Source organism: Pollachius pollachius (genome assembly GCF_949987615.1).
Source record: "Pollachius pollachius genome assembly, chromosome: 3".
NCBI classification, from domain to species: domain Eukaryota; kingdom Metazoa; phylum Chordata; class Actinopteri; order Gadiformes; family Gadidae; genus Pollachius; species Pollachius pollachius.
In genome coordinates this window covers 25,390,087-25,411,822 of record NC_136936.1, presented here as the reverse complement: position 1 = coordinate 25,411,822, position 21,736 = coordinate 25,390,087, and the positions used below count along the sequence as shown (strand labels likewise).

General features: G+C 46.3%; 1 protein-coding gene across 1 annotated transcript in view; it reads left to right on the top strand.

Annotated features, from left to right (window-relative positions):
* Window positions 1-7,321: 7,321 nt before the first annotated feature.
* fam131ab (family with sequence similarity 131 member Ab) overlaps window positions 7,322-21,736 on the top strand; it is a gene marked incomplete at its 3' end in the record, with an annotated part of 30,121 nt that continues 15,706 nt past the window's right edge. Inside the window, exon 1 of the mRNA XM_079731633.1 lies at window positions 7,322-7,402. The remainder of the gene's footprint in view (window positions 7,403-21,736) is intronic.

Below are 21,736 nucleotides of genomic sequence, written 5' to 3'. Positions count from 1 at the left end.
CTATGATGAGTTGAATGTATTTTTCCAATAGTGTCTCTTATTGCATGCTCGTAAATTAGTGTTTAATGAGCACAGAGAAGCATCTGAACTCGATGACATCACACAGTAGGCAATTCATTATTCAACATATTAAAACATTAAGATTTGTCCCTTCGGACCTCAGTTGTTCTCATTCAATTATTATGAATCCTTATTGTATGGATACTATATTTTGAGCAGTTCCGCCTGGTTCTTGCAGCAGCAGCAGCAGCTCCATGCCGCTCCTCGTCCTGCAGATGGCGCCACAGCTCCACACAGAGACAGGGCCCACGGATGGTGCAGCTTCAGGACTTCGTTCTTGTTGCCGCAATTTCACTGTTATGAAATAGGTTCCCTGCGCACTGCAGAACTGATCCTCAGAAGCTCTGTAAAGTTGACTGCAAGAAAAAACATCCTCGTTTGCTCTAGAGGTCAGATATTCTACAATCAGTGCAATGGCTTCTTCATATTGGGTTTATACAGGCTAGTTTAGTACAATGTTCTATCAAATGAATCAGCAGCTGTATTCTTTCGGTATTTTACTCAAGTCACAGAAAAACAGGTAAAAAGAAGTTCAAAATGTTTTTTTATTTGCTTGGACACGCCGCACGCAAACACACGCGCGCACAAACACACACACACACACACACACACACACACACACACACACACACACAAACCAGTGGCGAGCGGTGAGTTTTCGGGAGCGGTATGCATGTTTTTTGGAGGATAATCAACAAATGTTATGTTAAATGTTTTTACATAATTACTTCTTTTTTTTTTTCCGGGGTTGGGGGTCAGGCATTGGAACTGGGGCGCGGGATGCTAATTTCTATCTGTCCGGCTAATGCATTCAGTGAGCCTCGATTCCTCCATGCTGTAGTGAACAGCTGTCAGCTGGATGACAGAACCTCCGTTCCGTTTTCTCCGTTACAGGGCTACTGTCGTCTTCCTCAATGACCTCATTTCAGTCCTAAACATCATAATATCTGGTTCAAACATAACACACATGACGGTTGGTTGGTTGGGATCCAAACCATGATTCCCATTAGCTGAGGTCTCCACATTTCCAGCACTGCAGAAATTGAGCAGATAACGGTGTCCCCTGGCCCCGCCCCTTTTCCACCTAGTGCAGGAACAGTAGCCAATCAGCTCTCATTCCGCACATCACCTGTTGGTTGCGGGAAACAATACAAGGAGGCGGAAAAGGACTAGGGGATTATAAAACCAAAATGGTTATGTGAGAGAGAGAGCGAGAAAGCGAGAAAGCAAGAAAGCGAGAGAGCGAGAAAGCGAGTGAGCGAGAGAGAGAGAGAGAGAGAGAGAGAGAGAGAGAGAGAGAGCGAGCGAGAGAGAGAAGCGTTGTCCCTCCCCTCGTTGCAGAATCTCTTCCCTCCATTGTTGACGTCATGGTGGAGAGCGAGAGGTTGAAGAGGATGAAAGACCTGGGGGGCGAGGACGAGCACGAGCACGAGCACACTGGACACAAGATGCTCTGCAGGACGGTCACCGACGGAAGTAAACGCATCAGAGAAACACGTGGACGCCAACACGGAGCCTAAGTACTTTTTCCCGCCCTCGGCGTCGAGATCGAGCGGTGTGAGCCCAGCCGCGCGCCGTAGCCTCGCGGAACCTGGCGGCGGAGCGCGTGACGAGAGGAGCGAGGCGTCGGTCTGACGAGGTCTCTCTGTACAGATCGGGGGATCCAGGTTGTTGTTCCCGCGTGTTGTCCGTCGCCATGGGCTGCATCAGCTCCCGCTCGCCCATCGGTAAGCCTCCTCTAGTATCTGCTCTCATCCATCCACGCTTTAGGAAGTCGGATTCCCGCATTGGCGGCACCCTGATACGAGGGCTGCATACAGAGGCGGGAACCGAGGCGCTTTTTTTTTTTTTTTTTTACCGCCCAGCACGAGGTCCCGGACCGCCTTCACGAGGCGAACTGCTTAGCCGCTAGCCTCGTGCCCCAGGCGCTCCCGCGCGCTGATCATCCGTCCTTCTCTTCGCTACGGGGCTCTGGTGTACGGTGTGTGTTTGAAGGGGTGGTGGGGGGTCAGAGCCGCCTGCTCGCCCCTGTCGTCTAAACATCGCGATGCCACAAGAAGTGCGAGCGGCGTTCTCGCTAATCCCGAGCCTAGGCAGAGCAGCGCCTCGAACCTGAGTGACGCGGTCCTAGGGGGTCGTCACCAGGTGGAACCCCCGTTGAGACGGTCCTGAGTAACGCGGCACGAGGGGGTCGTCAGTAGGTGGACCCCCTCAATGTTGATGGTCCTGAGTGACGCGGTACTAGGGGGTCGTCACCAGGTGGAACCCAGTAGAGACGGTCCTGAGTGACGCGGTACTAGGGGGTCGTCACCAGGTGGACCCCATCAGTAGCCGCGTTTACATGGACACTTCTGATCCGATTCGATTTCTATTTGGAATAGATTTATTCCTATCATGCAATCCGAATGTACTGTGTATATGGCATTTACAAAAGTGGTAAGCGTACGTTTGTATGTATCTCGCGCACAACCTTTATGTTGGTCTGGACTTATTTGATATATGTATGGGATAATTTTGTACAGAATGCCGGTCATTATCGGGAAAATAAGCCCTGACAGGGCGAACCGGACCCTGAAGCGTAGCGGAGGTGTCTTGCTTCGCCCTGAAGGGTATTATTTTCGATAATGACCTGCGACGTTCTATACATTATTCTGCTTATTACATGGCTCCTTGTCAAAACTAAACAATTTCTTCACACGGTGTGTCTTTTTACAATTACCATTAGCAGTGTTGATCAGCAGAGAAATAGTCCGCTAAAGACGTTGACGTCGCTTAGTAACCGGACACACTGGGGTTGACAAGTTACCGGACTGCTTGCAGAGTGCTAAGAAAGACGTGAATCAGGCAAAAAAATCCACTTTCCTTGACAGTGGTCATGTTCGGTGTGCATAAAAGTACTGACGGGTTGGACCAATTAAAGTTAAAAAGTGGCTGCACCCATCCCGAACTAATCAGAATAAGTGTATATATGTCGATTATAGTGGACTACACCACCTCTTCTACTCCGCATAGAATTATATTCCGATCAGAGAATTGTATTCAGATTGAGGCGTATGTATGATCCTTTTCTATTCCGATTGAGCTGTTCTTCCACTTCTAATCAGACCAGATGTGTCCATGCAAACGCGGCTGTTGTTGATGACGCGGTACGAGGGAGTCGTCACCAGGTGGACCCCCTCAGTGTTGATGGTCCTGAGTGACGCGGTACTAGGGGGTCGTCACCAGGTGGACCCCCTCAGTGTTGATGGTCCTGAGTGACGCGGTACTAGGGGGTCAACTGGTCACCAGGTGGACCCCCTCTGTGTTGATGGTCCTGAGTGACTAGGGGGTCGACTCGTCACCAGGTGGACCCCCTCAGTGTTGATGGTCCTGAGTGACGCTGTAGTAGGGGGTCGTCACCAGGTAGGGCCTCGTGCGGGTGTACTCGTGTTGTGGTTCCTCTATATCTCTGAAATAGTCCACCCGTTTTGATCTCAGCTCACTGCTGAAACATAATAGTAAGCAAATGTTTGATCACGACGCGCGAGAAATCCTCGATTTCGAGGGACGCCATTAGTGCTTGCGGGTGGAGGAGTGGAGGAGGGGCGGTGCTGTTGCCATGGCGCCGTGCCCAGTTCCCTCCGCTGCGTGTCCACACGGTTGTTTATACCGATCCGTGTCTGCTCCGCTACTTCGCCTCGTCCTCACGTGTGGCCGTCTTATCTCAGAATGTCGCTGACGTGGACACAGGGACCCGATTATCATCCATGCCCTTATCCACAAGTTCTAGAGAGTGTGTGTGTGTGTGTGTGCGTGTGCGTGTGTGTGTGTGTGTTTGCATGGGTGTACGTTCGTTGTGTTTGGTTGCATGCTTTAGCCTGTGTGTATGTCTGTTTGCATCAGTGTGTTTGGTTGCATGCTTATTGCTTTAGCCTGTGTGTGTGTGTGTGTGTGTAAGTGTGTGTGTGTGTTCGCCGGGCTGTGTAGAAAGCTTGACACTAAGTAGACTGAGGGAGAGACTAAGAGGGAGAGGGAGAGAGAGGGAAGGAGAGAGATGGAGAGGGAGAGAGAGAGAGAGACACTGAGAAGGAGGGAGAGAGAGACTGAGGAGAGAGAGAGAGACTGAAGGAGAGAGAGAGAGAGGAGAGAGAGAGAGAGAAAGAGAGAGAGAGAGAAAATAAGAATATGTGATAAGAGTTGCTTGAGCTTGAATAAATAGGCTTATTGTCAACTCTGTGAAACTGATTAATTAAGATAAAGGAGGTGGAGAAACACATCCACCCAAATGGGGGTAACGGCGGGAGCCTTCATCGGACAGTTCCGGGGCACGCCGCAGGCTGCCTGTGATTGGTTAAATCATCTCCTCAGCGGGATGGGATCTGTTGTTGTTGTCGTCCAAGCCGTTCTGTCTTTTGATCCAAATCCTTGGAGAGGGCCCTGTCCTCTACCTGAGTCAGTGTGTGTCCCTGTGGATCAGTGATGTTTAACGTCCGCCTGCCATGTCCCTCACATTATCACCGTCGCTTGTCAACATTCAGCGCTGCATGTTGGCCATGATGTACGCTACATCACAGCGCATAGATCTCAGCCTCTTATTAAACGCAACCTTTATAAATCATCCAGCACACGGTTTCTGTTCACTTGTTTTCATGTGAGGGCCCGGGGCCGCCCCAGTGACGGACACTACGTCCGTTAACCAAGGTGGTGTCACTCCTGACACTACGTCCATTAACCAAGGTGGTGTCACTCCTGACACTACGTGTCCCTGTGGATCAGTGATGTTTAACGTCCGCCTGCCATGTCCCTCACATTATCGCCGTCGCTTGTCAAAATTCAGCGCTGCATGTTGGCCATGATGTACGCTACATCACAGCGCATAGATCTCAGCCTCTTATTAAACGCAACCTTTATAAATCATCCAGCACACGGTTTCTGTTCACTTGTTTTCATGTGAGGGCCCGGGGCCGCCCCAGTGACGGACACTACGTCCGTTAACCAAGGTGGTGTCACTCCTGACACTACGTCCATTAACCAAGGTGGTGTCACTCCTGACACTACGTCAATTAACCAAGGTGGTGTCACTCCTCCTGACACTATGTCTGTTTACACTACGTCCATTAACCAAGGTGGTGTCACTCCTGACACTATGTCCATTAACCAAGGTGGTGTCACTCCTCCTGACACTACGTCTGTTAACCAAGGTGGTGTCAGTCCTCCTGACACTACGTCTGTTAACCAAGGTGGTGTCACTCCTCCTGACACTACGTCTGTTAACCAAGGTGGTAGCACTCCTCCTGACACTACGTCTGTTAACCAAGGTGGTGTCACTCCTGACACTATGTCCATTAACCAAGGTGGTGTCACTCCTGACACTATGTCCATTAACCAAGGTGGTAGCACTCCTCCTGACACTACGTCTGTTAACCAAGGTGGTGTCACTCCTCCTGACACTACGTCTGTTAACCAAGGTGGTGTCACTCCTCCTGACACTACGTCTGTTAACCAAGGTGGGGTCACTCCTCCTGACACTACGTCTGTTAACCAAGGTGGTGTCACTCCTGACACTATGTCCATTAACCAAGGTGGTAGCACTCCTCCTGACACTACGTCTGTTAACCAAGGTGGTGTCACTCCTGACACTGCGTCGATTAACCAAGGTGGTGTAACTCCTGACACTACATCTATTAACCAAGGTGTTGTCACTCCTCCTGACACTACGTCTGTTAACCAAGGTGGTGTCACTCCTCCTGACACTACGTCCATTAACCAAGGTGGTGTCACTCCTCCTGACACTACGTCCATTAACCCAGGTGGTGTCACTCCTGACACTATGTCCATTAACCAAGGTGGTGTCGCTCCTCGTCCGTTAACGAGCTGCTGGCCTAGATTCAGATACAAAGCGCCTTAGGCCATCTGATCTTATCTCGTTCAATTAAATGGCAGTTACTGAGCAGCAGTGGCGTCACTAGGCTGTTTTATTCGGGGCTAAAGCCCAAGATATTATTTAATTAGCCCAGAATATAATTTTTGGGTAAAAAAAATAAAATAAAAAAATATATTTATTGGTATATTTACTGGTAACTATGGAATGCATTAATTCAATTAATTCAATGTCAGATCCATATATATACATGTGTAAGGTCTGTCTCACTTGTATTTATTTTACTCTGAAATAACTGAAATAACTTGAATGGAACTTTAGATGTTTGGGGATAAGCAGCACAGCAGCCAGGTAGCTATTTAAAGCTATAATAAATGGCATATTTTGTTTATTTAGGTTAAGCATTATGAAAAAAATTGCATGCACTATAAAGCATACAATTATTTTGGGCATTTTCATTTTCCCATTGGGCTAAGCCCCGGATGTTCATGAAACCTAGAAACGCCCCTGTTGAGCAGCATGGGCAACAGGAGCCGGCCCTGCTAAACGATGCGTTGGACCCTCTATAGGCTGAGGAGTGGTGTGAAACTGGACTTTGTATCAAAGGGGCTTTGACGGCTAAGCAACCTTTTCCCCGCTTCACAGAGTGTAACGAGAACCTTGGTGAGGGCAGAGCACTGACACACAATGAGGCCCACTTTCAGTGTGGCTTTGTTACACTGATTTAACACACAGACACACACACACACACATAAACACATGAAACTCTTGGCTTTGTACGACGGTCAACATGTTGTTCTGTCCAGGGTCCTGTAATGCTCAGCTCTGCATCACCCTTTGCCCGGCTGCGGGGTCTCTATGAACCCCATTCTACTGGTCTACTCTGGTCTGCTCATGACCAGCGTGGGCCTTCGACTGTTGAGAAGGGGAATCCTGTGGGAACTGTTCTGCTGTGAACCAGAGAGCCTTGGACTGTCAAGCTGCTCTGTGGTTTCAGACGTTGAAGGTGGCTGGCTGAAGGCTTTGGGGAGGCAACAGGCCTGCATCACAAACCCTCCACAGGTCTGCTAGCATGATGTAGCATGGCTATGAATGCATGAAGTTAGACTGAGCCGTGCTAACAGCTATCTTACTAGAAGTAGACCCCATTTCCTAACAAACGTTGGCATCGTTTGAATGTGTTTGTTGTCCACTGAAGGGCATACTGCAGTGAGATGCTCTATACAGGACATGGCTGAATCCACCAAACCATTCAGGCCTCATAGTGGCTGTCTGGCTGTCCTCCACGCACGTCCGCATGGCCCTACTGTGTCCTCTCCCCCTGACAACTTCTTCCCGACAGTGGCGGGCGACGCCACGTTGTGCGTGGAGTGGAGCTCGCCGAGCCCAGTCACCGACTTGGCCCTCTTGGGGAACACGAGGACCTGCCTGGCCCACAGACTGGTTCTCACAGCGCCGCTGGGAAGCCTGGACTGGAGCGAGGTGCTGCTCCTTCTCTCTATGACCCCTGTTGTGCTCCCGTCACACTTCTCAATGGTACCCCCTCTGACACGTGACACCGCGCCCGGGTCTCCGCTACCCCCCCCCCCCCCCCCCCAGCCCCGGTGTATCCTCTAGGGACCATTGATCAAAAATCCCATAACATGCTTTTTTTAGGGTTAATAATTGCATTTGGGGTTACTACTAGAATAGGGTAACATGCCTGTATGTTAGAAATACCCCTTATTATTCTCACACTGTTCATTTCTGCAAAACCAATTTCTGCGTCTATTTTGTCTCATGTTGCTGTAAGCCCGAGGAGCCCAGTCTGCTGTGATTGGTTAGCACGCCCACTCTGTTGCGATTGGTCGAACGATTTGTGCGTGTGACTGGAAACTCACATCCTTAGGAAGTTGTAAACATAGCGGGCAGCCAGGAGGCAAGACTCCTGCACTTCAGCAACGCCCACTGCAAGTCTGACGTCCCACTGTTATGAAGGAAAGTTTGAGCTTAAAGGAATACTTCACCGGTGGAGACATGAATCTGTATTGAAAGTGGGTCATATATTTAGTCGAATAGTAACATAAATTTCAAATTTTGTACCTCCTTGACCAAGAAAAGGCAGACAGTGACTGTTTGGCGTTTGCAGATTGAAGACGACACCTCCCACAATGCCAATCAGCTTTCACTCCCTGAGGGACATAAAAGCCGATCAGTGTTCACTCCCTGCACTCCAGCATGAACTGAAGCATGGAGGAGAAGTGATTGTTGCCGTTTGCAGACTCCCGGAGCTCTATATCTAAATAATAGAATATTATATAATATATAGGTATCTATATAATATAATACAATATATAATATCATGGTCAAAAACTGTGCGCGCCTCCGGATGATATTATGAATTAAAGACTGAGTCGGGTTCTCGGACGTCTGTGGTACATCCACAACAAGTAAAGACTCGTAGTGGGGGTTATCTCAGCCAGAGTCCTGCACGGGTTCGGGTACCCGACAGGTGAACTGCACAATTTCGATGAAACGGGGGAAAAATAATGTTGGTACTGTGTTGGACACGGGTGCTGGTCGGGTCGGATGCCTGAACAGCGTGGTCGGTCGCGGGTTTTGCGATTGCGAGTGAGACTTCTCCGGTGCTGGAGATGTTATTCGGGAGCATACGAGTAAACTAAAACCATCCACAGTGGATGAAGCACCACGCCAAACACCAGATAGTGTAATTCCCTGGCGTTCCATCTAATGTGTCTAATTTTCCTTTGGGTGCAGGTCGGGCGTCAGTATCAATTTATAGCGGGTCTGGTCGGGTGCGGAATGTAATTCTTGGGTTCGGGCGGGTGCAGGTTTGCAAATAAGACCCGTGTATTGATTCTCGGCCATAGTGGAGAAGGAATTGGGGAAAGAGACGTTGGCTTTGACTCTCTAAACTCTCTGAAGAACTGCAACTTACTTGAACTGTGACATGGAGGAGAAAGGGATTGTTGCCCGCGATTGTCTTCAGCCGGAGCCCCGCTGCCCGCCGGAGCCCCGCTGCCGAGGCGGTGGTGCCTTGGCGCGGTCAGCGGGGCTAAGACGGAAGAAAATTCACTGTCCACAATTGCTGGCAACAATCCCTTTCTCCTCCATGTCGCAGTTCAGTCTACTTCAGATTGTCCTCAGATCGTCTACGACGTCTCTGGTCCTTCCACATCAATCTGAAGTTGCAGTGCAATCTGGACTTCAGTGAGTCAAAGCCAACGTTTCTTCCCCCAATTCCTTCTCCACCATGGCCGAGAATCAAAACACGGGTCTCCACTTGCTCCACTTGGCTGTTTCCCATTGCAAATTTGCTTCTGCCATGGTCGGAGGTTTGTGTTGGTCTAGTTCTCTAGCTAAGCGGTGAAGAAACATTGCGGACATTGTGTTTACATCTCATACGCAAGCTCCCGCCCCCCTCATTCCTTATTGGTGGGCTTACATATTTGCGGAACCAGTGGTTTGTAGTCCTCGGCCCTTCTAGCAGGCAAGCAAATTTCTACTGACTTGACGTCAAACGTGTCATTTGACGTCAGGTCAGGAGAAATGTAAGGAGGACAGCTGGGCCAAGGCAAGACTGGGTTAGACTGAGGGAAGAAAAACGTTTTTTTTTTATACTATAATAGCGATTTTATAATGATAGAACGCCCGTTCTGTATCGGTGAAATATCCCTTTAAACAAGCAGTTTGACTCACTTATTGAGGGGCGTTCTGGGTGGGCGTGAATACTCCCCCTGGTTCAGACTTTTCTAAAACATGTATACACACATACCTCATATAACAGTCTAAAGCAAAGTGAAAATTTAAAAAAGCATGATATCACCCCTTTAAAGCTCCCTGCTCCGCTCTGCTAAAGAGGTGGACAGCACCAGTCATAGCGGTGCCTCTGTATGTTCAATCCTGACTCAAGCGTGTGCTAAACGTCTGGGCCTTGGATACAGCCTCTTTAGTAATCATTAGGGGTGGATGTGTAAGTCAGTACCTAGGCTATATCAAAGGGAACCGAGCTACATCTCTATAAGCATTTTAAGAACTTAAATGGACTGCACTACTAATCAGATATGACACAGAATTGCCCTCTAATGGCCCTCAGCCATACCGCCATGTGAAGCATTCAATTATTTTCTCCATCTTTCCCGGTTTAATAATAACCTAATTAACCACGTCATCCCAGCCTTTACCGTGTGGTTCAGTTTCGGATACCTCGTTATTTTAGTTTTCATTAATCCGTTCAGCAGTTCGGTTTGAATTATTCGCCAATCATTCATTGTAATTAGCTATTCATTTTTAATTCGGATCTTAATTTGAACTTTTCTTTTTGCTTTTGGACAAAATAGTTATTCAAAACAATAAGGCCAACTTTTTTCTGTCGGTGCTTGGACGATGGATCTGACACGTCTCATTTGTGGATCAACATAAAAAAAAGAAGTAATTATATATGATGCTACTAGTTGTGTAGCATCATATCCCAGCTACTCTTGTTGTATACGGGAATGGGTTAACCTAATGATTGTAAGTACTTGGCACTTGTTTCTGTGAACATCCTTTCTGTACCAACAGCGATAAATTGTTTCTCCTTCTTCTGACAAATGTACTTATCGTAAGTCGCTTTAGATAAAAGCGTGAAATGTGACGCATTAAAGTAAGCTCATGGAGCCACCTGCTGTGATCATCCTTATAGGTATAACAGGCTGCTGTCTCTTAAACCAGGGGTTCCCAACCTATTTTGTTCCAAGGACCGGAATATTCTTTCAAATTGGAGGACCGGCAGTCAATTTGAATGCCTTCATTTTAAGATGCATAATTTTTAAACAAAGGATGTGGCTGGTTTTCAAGATGGTTTATGTGTCATATTCACAACAATTAAAGCAACAGCAAGGAAATGCTGTTGCATTTATACATTTAGTTATATAAAATAATACACTTTATAAGAAGAAAAATCCCCTAAGAGACGGGTTAGGGTTAGGGTTAATAAACCCTAAAAAAAAAAAAAAAAAAGTGGTTTAGAGACATATATTGATAGATTTTATGTCTATGTGTTGGAGGAAATAACATGACCCGTTAGGCCAAAGTTATAAAATCAGAAAAAAAATATATAGGGCTATATATATAAAAAGAAAAATTCAAGGCCCGGTTTTAACGGGTCCATGGATCGGCTCTGGTTCAGGACTGGGAGTGGGAATCGCTGGTCTAACAGACTGCTGTTTCTCCAACCAAACGTAGGCCTGCTCATATTGCATACAGGGAGCCACACATAAACACTGCTCAGAAAACACGTAACCTAAAGGCTACATCCACCACGTGTGATGATGCATGTTACTATGTCCATAGGGGGGTTGCTATCTTAACCCGAGGGAGGAGAGGGGATGCGCCAGAGCTTGTCTTCCGAGAGAGTGGAGGTGTGTGCTGCGTGTGATGTTATCAGCTAATCACAGCGTGTGTAACGACTGGTTCCCTGGTGACTGTTTGCTATAGAAATATTCCTTTTGTGGAAAGTTGGCCGATGAAGGAGATCCGTGATGTGAAGGGAGAGGGAGGGAGGGAGGGAGGGAGGGAGAGAGATAGGGAGGGAGGGAGGGAGGGAGGGAGGGAGAGGGGTAGAAGAAATTTAACAGGCCACCATCCAGCGCGGTCCGAGTCCGAGAGAAACGACCTGCAGATGCGGCCAGGTTGCAGGACGATGTGCGTTTTATTCTCCATTAGGGATGGGCATTCAATTAAATTGTCTTAGTCGATCGTCGGGAGAATCAACGATAAATTTTCAATTAATCGTTAATATTTTATATTGAATTAACTATTTATATGCTATATTCAAAATGCAATGAAAATACAAAAACACTGCATGTTTTCCTCATTGAGATCATTCTTATTAGATGAATAACTCTTGTGGCAGTTAAACCGGATCCGTTCAATGGTTACACTTGATATGCACTAATGTGCTCTTAATCAGTGGTTCTCAAACTATGGTACGCGTACCGCTGGTGGTATGCGGTGCGCTAATCAAGGGGTACGCAGAGGAATTAGAAAAAAAAAAACGTTAAAAAAGAGAGCATCGGTCCTGGAGGGAACGTCTCCCCTGTGCTCCTCGGTCTGGGAGCCGACAGCAGGAAAGGTGTAACACTAACCATCTCATAGTTGGAGGCAAGAGAGTAGGCCTACGTGCTCCAATAGTGAGAGATAAAAATAAAGTACATTCATTTGAATGATTTTACCTTGTGTGTCCCTGTGCCCGCGATAAATCACACACAAGCTAAAATCATTACAATTAATGTGCTTTATTTTTATCTCGCACTATTGGAGCAGGTATACTCTTTCGCGCTCCACCTCCAATACGAGATGGTTAGTTACACCTTTCCTGCTGTCGCCTCCCAGACCGAGGAGCACAGGGGAGACGTTCCCTCCAGGACCAAATCTCTCTCGGGGGCAACACCCTTCACTTTGACCGTCAGTGTGTCTGCTTATAGGTCGGAATATGGTCAGAATGAAGCGGCGACCGATTCTTGACAGGCTGGGTACTTTATTCCAAGGGCGAAATTTGGTCTCAGCTTTGGTAGGGACACTTCACAGACGTAACCCAAAATCGCTACGTCGACTGCATCATGCTGCAACAACAAATACTTTATTAAAATAAAATCTAGATTTACATGTGCATCCCCCCCCCCCCCAAAATCGGTGTGTCTTCACGGCGGTGGCCGCTGAGTTTGGCAAGAGTTTGCCAAAAAATATTATATTAAATTCATTATGTTAAATATGCTTCCATTATATTAAATAATAAATAGAAATATTAGTAGGGACAATCCTTTCTTTCCCAAAGTTGGTCGGGACGTGTAGGCTACCTCTGTCCCTATGCAAAATAACGCCCTTGCTTTATTCTTACACACAACCGGACTCGTTTATTACTTCACTAAACTGACACGCACGCTACCGCTCGTTCTCCTCGCTCGTCCAATCACTCGCTGACGTCACTCACACACACACACACACACACACACACACACACACACACACATACACACACACACTAACATTGATATGCGTACAATACTTTCTCGTGCGCACCAGATATTTTCTCGTGAGCACCTGATACTTTCTCGTGCTCACGAAAAACGTTAAATTATTTTTTTTTACCCCATGTCCCTTTACGGGTTCTGTACTATCAAAATACTAGTAGGCTACGAATGGAAATACATTTACCATGAGATCATTTTCTCACTTGCTGTGTGTTTGTGTATGTGTTTCCGTGTTTCTGTTCTAGTGCTACCACTTTGTACAGCTGACAACAGCTAACAATAAATAATATTATGTTTAAGAATAAATGTGCCTCCTGCATGAGATCTGCGTAGCTGAATAGGGCCGCAGGCCTACTACTACAGTATTTTGTTATATTTTATACATCTGTCATAATGGTGATACTTGGGGAGACAAATATTTTCCGTGGTGGTACGCGGTATAAAAAGTTTGAGAACCACTGCTCTTAAGCAACGAAGCCGGTGCTCATAAACACAACTGACCCTCGTTTTTTCCCAAAATAATAATAATAATATAAAAAAACAATCATGTTATAACTTAACCAAAAATATATCATACTTAGTTCAGACAGGTTTTGCCAAATGTAACTCAAAACTATAAAAAAAGGCAGAGAAAGAGGGTGATTGTTAGCCTACCTGACAATGAATTAGGCTTATGAACAAAGCTTCAGAAAATAGAACCAATAACTCACATACAACTTCAGCAACAGTCTACAGATTTTTGCTGAGAAAAATGAGAATGTTAACATGCTCTGGGGTCAGACGCGACCGCAGCCCGGTGACCGTCAGTCCAGCTGCCGAAAACACCCGCTCTGAGGGGACCGACGTTGCCGTGATGCACAGGTACCTCCGTGCTTACTTGGCAAGCTGGGGGAACCGTATTCCATTCACTTTCCACCAGCCTGTAGGGGTGCAATCCAGGGGTGGGGGGGCCTCCCTCAGAAAGTTCTGAAGTGCTGCTTCGATGCCAGACTCGCATTGAGTGGTAGGCCTATAGTGCTCCCCAAGGAATTGTGCCATAGCAGAGACCTGGGACTGAGAGGCTGCGACTCCAGTGTTTGTGTTCCACTTGTCCGTGTCAGACAACGCAGGCTCCTCGCCTCCCCCAGCCTCTGGGATAGCCGCCCTACCGATCTCCACTGCCTCTCCCAGGTCAACCAGTTTCACATTAGCAGCCGTTTTCTGTGTTGAGTTAAGAAAGCCCAGGTGCTTGTGGCGAGGTTCCAGCATTGATGAGATCATGGGGGCGGATGACACAAACTCATCAGACTGAACCTGTAAATATATGATGGGGGGAATCTATTAGAAAATATCTAAATAGGCAACGTAATGCAGATAAGAGGCAAATATGCATGTAATTAAGCCTACCCCAATTGGCTATTATTGATAAAAAAGTTTAGCTTAGATTCATTCGCTTGATGAGGGAGGACCGCACTTTTGCTTTAAATTCACTGAGTCTGGGCCCGTCTTCTTCATTGCGCATGAGGTGGATATTGATGAGGCCGAAGGTAACGGGATAGGTTTTCGAGATGGAGACGTCTTTCTCGGCAGACTAAACCGTGGTGGCACATTTAAGTGCTGACTGCACAGGCTGTGTGTCCTCCATCATCTGCCAGTGCTCATCCTTCAACTCCAGGATCCTGTCATCTTGAAGCTTAGTCACGGTTCCGTCCGAAAGCACAGCAGTAACAGCCCACCGCTGCTCCGCCAGCCAATCAACCACATTGCACACAGAGTTCCACCACTGTTTTAGATGACTGGATAAGCCGGTGTGTTACGAGGCCCATTTGCTCCCGTTTCTTTTGCAGTGCATTGGTTGCTGCCGTACTGTGATAGAAGTGGCTAACAAGTTTACTAGTCGCTGATATTACCCGATATAGACACATTGCAAATCCGTCATTTATGGCCCACTGGAGTGTGTGTGCAAAGCAGGCAACGGAAATCCAGTTCACTCTGGTGGGACTGTTCGCAGCAACAATATTGGCCGTGTTGTCATGAACACATGCAATAACTCGGTCTTCAAGGCCCCATTGCTGTACAGCTTCGTTCATTTTCTCAGCGAGATTGTCAGCTGTATGCTGGCCTTGCAGGCTTTCTGGAGCAGGACCGCTGAGTTAATTTGCCAGTCATCACTGATGTAGTCAGTGTTGTGCCTGATGGCGTTCATATTTTGGGCGAACGTGAACTGAATGTACTGTATTACTGCCTGATGAACGTTACTGTGAACGTAACTCGTTCATTCTGGTGTGTGAACGGCACACTCACTTGGTTTAACTTCGTTCAATATGGGAATTATTTGTTTGTCAAGACGGCGGATGCGCGCGCAGAACGCCGTGTTGTTGACCGGTTGCCAAGGTTATCTCCGTGTGGTTAATTTGCAGTTGCGGTGTTGCCAGCTTACTGTTACATTAAACTGTAATCAGAAAACGCGGTTATATGCTATAGACCCTATAGTAACCTTCGTATAAAGGCTGGGACGAATTTCAAATTATAAATATGTACACTTTATTTTGAAAGTATAGACCGGCGCGATGCCCATTGAAACAAATGGCGCGGTGATTATTCTTCAAAACGAGAGCTGTTAAATCTTGGAAAATGAAATAAACTGTAATCAGACAACGCGGTTATATGCTATAGACCCTAGAGTATCTGTGGAATAAAGGCTGAGACGAATATCGAATTATAAATATGTACAATCCATAACGTTAGCTCTCTGGCTCATAGCTCAGCAGACTAGAATACCTCCTAGCTTTGCTTGTTGGCCGGAAACGGAAAGGGGGGCTGTTCACGTTTGGTTGTAGTCTTTTCGCTCGGTTCTCCGTCCCAACAGTAGGGCTAAAACCGAGCGAAAAGACTACAACCAAACGTGAACACCCCCCCTTTCCGTTTCCGGCCAACGAGTCTTCCAACAGAAATCAATGGGATTTACAAAATGCGCTAAATAGAAATAGCTATACTATAGAAATAGAAACTGTGTTTTGCTACGATACTTGATTCAACCACTCTATTTCATCCTAGACAAACCACAAAGGGAGCTCAATGTTCAAAATACCAGAAAAAACGAATAGCTTACAGCAACAAATAGAAAAAAAGAACTATGAACTAGTTCATTTTTTGGAACTGTTTGAATTATGAACGTTTAAATGAACTAGTTCATTTTAAAATTTGTGAACTGAACCTTGAACTAGTTCACGTAGAAAGTGAACTTTCCCAACGCTGGATGTAGTGGCAGGTGATTGTGATGTAGCTCTCAGCTGTCAAAGCGGTCCAGCAGTCTGTGGTTAGAGCAACTCTTTCAGTTGTGCTCAATTCTTTTAACAGCTCTTGCTTCCGTTCTTCGTAGTGAGTTTCTATCAGTCTGGTGATGGTACGTCGTGACGGAATGTGATATGCTGGTTCCAATATGTTTATCAGTTTTCGAAAACCTTCGCCCTCAACGATTCTTAAGGGCAGCATATCCATCTCAATGATCTTGCAGATCCCTTGGATAAATTTATCTGCTCGTTGTGCATCGCAGCTCCTCCGTGTCCATGCTAACATCGAGTCGATGCTAGGTTGAGACTGAGAGCAGGATGCACCGCCACTAACCAGGGTGGGATGCACGTTGTTCAAGTGGTACATCATTTGAGTCGTGGCCGTGTTGTACTTATACACAGCTTCGCAGAGATGGCAGTGAACTAAGTCATTGTTTAAATCAAAATGGTCCCATACCACACTTCGCCGTGACCTCATACTCTTCATGATTACTTTTAAAATACACAGAAACTCGCAGGTAACTGTCGGTTTTTTTTTTTTTTAATATTGCCCCCATGTGGTAAAATGTTTAATTGCTGCCACATAGCAAAATTCATTGCATTCCAAGACTGACACTATGCAACAGAACCTGCATTAGTTTTATCTATAAAAAATGTACGTCATCAGCTAAATTCATAATGATCAATTAGTCGATCGTCATTAATCATGCCCATCCCTATTCTCCATTGAAAAGATCTTCTTGTGCGAGAAAACCCAGGGCGTTGTCGGGAAGGAGAGAGCACTGGTAATTCAAAGAAGAGGTTGATGTACTGTCTCGTGACGTCATGGTGATAACATAACTTATCTGGAATAGAGTAGCAGACATGCCTTCATAGCGCTATAAGAGGCAGCCTGGTAGCCTATCGCAACATGTTTGAAAAGGATAGTTGACTCAGTAGGACACTACTAGTTCCCAAATGAGGCATCTGCTGTGCTGACACCTTAATTAGCCTGTAATTCGAGCGATCGGTGCAGAAGGGGGCCGCTTGAAACCTGTGGCACGGCGCGTGACGGTGCGAGCGTTTCCTAGGTTACGTGGGAGAGAGGTTAGACCGATGCACCTTTAATAACCCCCACGTTAGCGTTCATCCTTTCATCTGCGCCCACCAAACCTGCGCTATCACAGAAACACAGAAGCCCGTCGGCTAAAAGCTGGGAATAATCAGGTTCAGTCATGGCGGCTCCCTCCAGCAGACATGGTTCCCCTCCCTCCCTGTGGCCGTGCCGAGCAGGTCACGCTGTCAATGTGCGGGCAAAAGACGTCCAACGTTATTAATTCAATGTTTAACAGGCTACCGTCCGTCAGGTATCTGATGTACATTGATTTCGTCCATGCTTTATTTAGAACACATGATTAAAGCTAACATATGTACCTCATTGGACCACACATTTGTTGTTTTGATACCAGTCCTGAATAGCCTCTTGAACACATAGAGTGGTCAACACAACACCACATACACAGTGCTTGATTTGTAAAGCATAAGGTGCCGGAACGCAAAGTACATATGACCGCTCAGGGATGACGAGACGGGCACAGGTCCCGGAACGTATACATAAAACGTGCTGAAAACAACATGAAAATGCCCACTTGCCACGCTGTGGGACTTACAAGCCTGAATTTCGAATAATATCCATGGTTTAAATGTAATAATTTACAATTATTTTAGGCTATATTCCGCACAGCACAGGCAAATGCCCACATCACCACAGGTGGGACATACAGTGTACAGTCAGCAATTAATTTCTCAACAGGTCTAATGTGTTAAAAAAAAAGAAGCTTTTAATAAATCACACATATCTTCCATTATTATTATTCAAAGATTGGCACGGCGTCCTATTAATAGACAGTACGCCCACCATATTTAGTTGTCCAAAACACCCCACATCACGAGCATGTCCGGATTCTCCTCTACCTCTTTTTTTCGGGTTTTACTGTGTGTGTCTGTGGCAGTTCTGTGTCCTTTGGCCACCTACGACCTCACGTACGGGACTGGATTGAATTTAGACGGGGGGTCCAACAAGATTTAGAAAGAGTAAAGATGATATGGTGGATGTGAGCAAAGAGGTACCGTTAGGAGTGCAAATCAAGTTCATTTGAGAAAATCCGCACTCACATTCAGCACTTGCAATGGGAATGCTGTTGACAGCAACAAGTAACTCCATCAGCTCATCGGGGGTGTCTTTTCCATCTGAGTCTCTGTACTTTCTGTAGGCCCGTATGTGCGCGGGTTGGCAATGTTGAAGCGCTGACACAGTGACTTAACCTCAGTCTCTCCATACAGCGCACCTGCGTCCTCGGGCCAGTACTTTGCGTAAAGCACCTTAAACTCCTCAATGAACTTGTTATATCCAGTTTCATCTGTCAGCTCGGATAATTAGTGCATTACATCGCACATTATGCCTAAGTTGTTCACAAACGCATGCGAAGATACGCGAATAGCAAGCCCACTGTATGTTTGCTTTGTGACACTATTACGGGAGGGATCTTCTGATGCAGTTTTGAAATGCTTGTAAAGTGCTGCGTAGTTCTTCCACACTGCTTCAACGGTTCTAAAACTTGATGCCACCCATCTAGTGTCTAAAATACGACCTATTTTGCATAGCTGGACATCCAAGCTCTCAGCAGACTATCAGCTCCATTCTGTTTTTGTTAGATTTGTTAGGTGTTATACAGTGCATATAACTTGTCTATCAATATTTTAAAGTGATTTATAGCGCCCATCTCTTTCACTACGTCTGCGACTGCAAGCTCAAGCCTGTGGGCTGAGCAGTCCACACAGTCATGTTGGGGAAAATGGCCTGGAGCCGACTCGCCACTCCACTTTTACGCCCTAACATAGCAGAAGCACCATCACAAGTTACTCCAATGAGGGTTTTAGAGAGAAAATCCTGTGTTGAATGCAGGCGCTCCAGAGCAGAAAACAGTTTGTGGACAATACCTTGAGCAGTTAGATCATCTAACTCTACGAGTTCAGTAAAAATGTTTGTAGGCTGTCCGTATCAGGCAACTGAGCCCTAAGGTATTTTTTCAAGCAGCTCTTTTTGCTTAAACTGGTTGACTCATCCAGCATTAAACTGAGTTTGGGAGTGCACAGTACTATTTTTTCAAACAGTTTTCTTTTCATTTCTTCAGAAATATGTTTCTGTATGTTTGCACACGCAACATTGGAATGTAAAATTCTCCCCATATCGAGTCCATTTAATTCTTGGCAATCAATCTCATATTCGAAGCCATATGCGGGACGGTGGCGTTTAGCCTCCTTTTACGATGTGCGAAATACGCAAGCTTTAGTGGCCATCTGTTCAGACTGACTATTAATTATAGACTGTCCTAAAGTGTCCACTTTTGCCTCCTCAAGAATGATGATTACTGCTGCTAGGTGAGACTTGGTACGGGCATGTTCAAACGCTTTTTTTCTGAGTGCGCGTTGCTGTTTTTTAATATCTGGAGCAGATGAGGTTACTGTGCATGAAACCCACTCTTTTGTGAGTTTCATCCCCCCCGTCTTCTCTGCCCCCAAAGTCCCCACCGCCTTACACGTTGTGCAGCCAAAACCTGAATTTTCCATAAGAAGCCAGGGGTACTAAGTCTGCTTCGCTTTGAACTGAGCTGCTGTCCAAACAGTTGTGCATCCCATCCCTGACCTGTCACTGGACGTCCCACACTCCTCTCCGCTCAATGCGCTCTCCTCTCCTTCTGAATCTTCCTGCTGTAAGCCAGCTGATGTTGCGGTTCCTGCCTCTTGCTCCAGCTGTTGTCCCGGGCTAGCTGATGCCAGGGTACCCGCCTGTTGCTCTGGCTGTTGGTGATCCACCTGGCTGACTGCTAGTGCTGTAGCTTGCTCCTGCTCCGAGTGACGGTGAACCTGACCAGCTGCTGCACGGTGCCAGCCTCCTGCCCCGGCTTGGCTAGCTGTCGGTGAACCCGGCTAGCTGTTGCGGCACTAGCCTCCTGCTGCAGTCAGTTTTGACCATCAACATGACCCGCTGCAGCTGCCCTCGTCGCCGCTTGTGGAGGCTTTTTTTTTTTTTTTTCGTTTTGAAGTGTCTTGCAACTCTTCTTTCTTTTTGAAAAAAGACAGTTAATTGAACTGTCTTTTTGACATGCTTGCGTTGAAATGGTAACCGTTTTTTTTCTCTACTTGCTCCTCAGATGCGGCGAATTTCAAAAGTGTCGGGCGTGGTTTGTTGGCCCAGCTTTTCAGTGCGTCAACAGATCTCCGACTATTTCTTTATTTTTTTATGCGAGGTACCGGATCCACCCAAATAAGTACCGGAACACAGAGAGGCAAAAATTAAGAGGTGCCGGAACTTGTTCTGGCAGGACCCGGCTCAAATGAACCACTCCACTTACGGCTTTATGTAGGGTGCGAAATACCCATCAATATTCGGGGGGGATACTCATCCCCAGATTTTTGTGCAATACCGATCTAAATTTTCTCAATATGCAGTAGGCCATAACATTACAATATTTCATGGATGCAATCAATCAGTCTATAGCCTACATGACAACACATGTACGCTATAGATAATGCGATATGCTATAGTAGCCTATTCGTAAAGCATCACTTTAGCCAATGCAGCCTCCTATGTCAGTACTGACATAGGAGGCTGCATTGGCTAAAGTTGTTTGGATGCACGTTGTTTTATAACAAGGAGAGGCAAAGTTGTGCATTACAATGCAAACACAACATAATTGGCACCAATATGGCACACTTAGAAGAGCAATCAACAACTGAATAAATGCCAGGTGTAGCCTATCGGAGACTGGCACGCAATCAGTGCACTTGCAAATGAAAGCCTGCAGTATGACCGATCGTGTGACATTATTTAACCATCCTTCTACAGTAAATGTCTCGGTCTACAGACCGAGACATCATTCGACACATACACAAGGCACATTTGTCCTACCACGGTGGATGCTGACAACCATGGCAGGTGCGCTCTCTCTCGCGCGCGCTCTCTCTATCGCTCTCACATGCACGTAATTGATCACTCCAACTTCTCCAACTCCAAGGCTAGGCTGCTTCACTAAGACCCCAACCAACCACAGGGTCTTCATAACCATGCAGTATGCCGAAGCCGGAAAGGACATGCACGCGCACAGTCACACACACACACATCTTATGCACAACAATCAGTTCTATCATCACAATTCAGTCACTGCAAAGATTTAAAAGATAGCCTCTTACCTTAAGTTAGAATAGACCCAAAGTGTATGAGTGATACACTCTGGTTTAGCTTTCGCTTGCTAGCCGTTTTTAGTATGACTTGTTCTGTTTGGCGAACATGGCTAATTTGCATACGCACACAGGACTGGCTGGCTCCGCTTGGCAAAAAATAACAATAAATAATTTGTAAATAAATGTTTTGAATTCTGAATACTGAACATGGTGAGCTAAAACCATTTAAGTGACCATTAGTGACAATAAAATATTTTATTTTTTTGACATAATTTGAGACCCCCCTCAAATTTTGATTTTGAGGCTTT